Raw genomic sequence first — 2,640 nt, 5'->3', positions numbered from 1 at the left:
TTTGGAGTATAGACAAAAACTGAAAGTAGAAGGCTTATAGCTATGCCTTATAACCAAAAAGCATTTAAAAGGCAATTATATTAACAAAGATAATGTCGAGGTTCGTTGGCCTAAAACTATGCTAGTTATATTCTTAGACCTCCTTGCGTTATGGTCCGAACGTAAACATATTAAGTGTAGGTGTTTTGTGATTATGCTTCGAGTCTAAATGATGCAACTGAATGGAGGCTACGTATACAGTCAGAAGAAGAACATTTGAAGGATGTGTTAGCAATGACACATACAAAAAGGCACATATGTTCTTTGGGCCAATGGTGACACCTTCCGCTTGACAAAATGGTGACAAGAATTTATAGTCCTCTTTGCCTAGCCACTAGAGTTGGTAATCGTTGAACCAGATTGTGAGCAAAGTTGTAAAAGGCGGTAGTCTAGTAAGCATGTCAAGTCGGGAACTAGTATGACGTTGACCAACTTTGACTTTATTTGACCAACACCACATGAGCTACAAGACATGTGAGATGATTATGGTTTTAAATATACGAGTTAGGGTATATAATCCTCACATTTATTCGACAAAATTTCATTCCTTGTCCCTGAACTTTATTTCAAATTTGACTCCATGTCCTTTTTCTATTTTTTGTGCATCCCTCGTCCCTAATGCATCACAATTGTACATCCCTCGTCCTTCCTGTCAAATTCAGCCGTTAGGTGTAGTCACGTGCTAAGCATGTGAGGGTATTTTCATCAATTTACATTTTTATTTACCATTTTAATCTCTTTTAAAAAAACAAGAATCCAAATTAAATGAAACCGAATACACCACCATTAGATCTTAAAAACATAAATGAAAAAAAATATAATTGCAACCAAAATCACCATCAAATATAATAAAACAATGGTTAGCTGTTGCAAATCATCAACCAAAACCACCATCGTATTCAGATCTAGTGGCCGCCAGAACCATCATCATCAAAACCAACATCACCGGAACCACTTTCCGGCCACCTCAGGGACCGTTAATTACTGGCTTATATTTCTTCTTTGTCCATCCATCCATACCTCATGCATCATTCTTTCAGATCTGAAATAGAATATACAACATGATATAAGATACTCGTAAATATTATAAACCCAAATTGAATACAGTACAACGGAATATAAAAAGAAAAGTGGAATTCTAGCTTCTATTTCGACAAGTATTGCCTTAAAATCCTTAGAATATGAAAATAAGAAAATAAAAAAATACTGTATTTTTTAACTAGATATAGAAACAAAAGTTAGAAAAAAATATACAAGAATACCATAAATCTAGAAAAACTCGTCATATGCTAGTAATATCAACAAAGATATGTAATTGGTGACTTCTTTTGGTGTGGATCGACCTAAGATGACTTGATATCTACAAGTGAAAATGGATTTTCAATAATTCTCAGATCTACAAATAAAGAAGAAGATATAATCGAAAATACACTTAAACCTCAATGCGAAGGCTCGGTTTGATGGTGGTCTCAGCCATAATTTTAGACGGTTTAGGTGGTGATTTTGAAGGTTAAATATGAAGAACAATGGAGAGATATTCTACATACTTTCTGGTATTTTGGTTGTGATTTTGAAGGTTAAATATGAAGAACAATGGAGAGGTATTCTACATACTTTTCTGGTATTTTATCTTCAGGTTTGGTTAAGTATAAAATTAGGGTTTTTAATTTGGGAATGATTAATATGAGATGATAAGGATAATAATGAAAATATAAGTTAAATAATAAAGAAAAGAAATAATATAAAAAGACTAAAGTACCCTCACATGCTTTGTACATGACTGAACAAACGGTTGAAATAGACAGAAAGTAGACGGGAGGACGAGGGATGTACAATTGTGATACATTAAGGACGAGAGATGCACAAAAAAAAGAAAAAGAACATGAAGTCAAATTTAATGTAAAGTTTAGGGACGAAAAATGAAATTTTGTCCATTTATTCTTTGTGATCTCTTTTAAAGCTTGTTGAAATTGACACACTTCTTTAAGGAAAAGCTTAAGGAGAAATAATATCTCTTCCATATGTCAAATGAGAAGACCAACTAACAGATATTTTCACAAAGGGAATACTATTCACCAAAGAAGTATTGAGTAAGTTGAATATTGAAAATTCTACTATTCAACTTTAGGGAGGGTGTTACGTGCAAAAGATGAGAGTCTTTGAAATAAATGATTTACTAATGTTAAAAAAATGGCATCTAGAAAGAAAAAAAAAAAAACTTAGGGAGGGTGTTGGAAAAGTAAAATAAGTAACTGATACTTCTAATGAGCAGGAAATCAATTTTTTTTTTCCAAAAATTAGCATGAGGCTCGTTGCCTAATTAATGCATATTACCAGCTGTACTTTTCTACTATTTATATTTATTATATAGATAAAACTAGTTGTGTAGCCGTCGCTTCGTACCGGGAGCTCTGTTTTGAATGCGAGTTTAAAAAAAAGTCTTGATCTATATTGTAAAAAAGAATTTTTTTCGACATCTAACATTGAAGGATTGTTCCTTTTGTGAAAGTTGCTTCTTTTAGCGTTCGTTTTTTTTTTTTAAAGTTAGTTGATCTATTTTGTAAAAAAGAATGTTTTTCGACATCTTTTGGTAACATTAAA

The 2,640-nt window shown here is 32.3% G+C and overlaps 1 long non-coding RNA gene across 1 annotated transcript; it reads right to left on the bottom strand.

Moving 5' to 3' along the window:
• Positions 1-788: 788 nt before the first annotated feature.
• On the bottom strand, positions 789-1,661 carry LOC139877812 (uncharacterized). The gene is made up of 3 exons (XR_011768786.1): positions 1,478-1,661; positions 1,302-1,399; positions 789-1,081 (listed from the first exon to the last, which is right to left on the bottom strand). It is a non-coding gene; the product is annotated as an uncharacterized lncRNA (long non-coding RNA).
• Between the last annotated feature and the right edge of the window lie 979 nt (positions 1,662-2,640).

This window comes from Rutidosis leptorrhynchoides, chromosome 11 (assembly GCF_046630445.1).
Source record: "Rutidosis leptorrhynchoides isolate AG116_Rl617_1_P2 chromosome 11, CSIRO_AGI_Rlap_v1, whole genome shotgun sequence".
In the NCBI taxonomy this organism is placed as follows: Eukaryota; Viridiplantae; Streptophyta; class Magnoliopsida; order Asterales; family Asteraceae; genus Rutidosis; species Rutidosis leptorrhynchoides.
The sequence above is the reverse complement of the archived record's forward strand: the minus strand, read 5'-3'. Positions and strand labels throughout refer to the sequence as shown.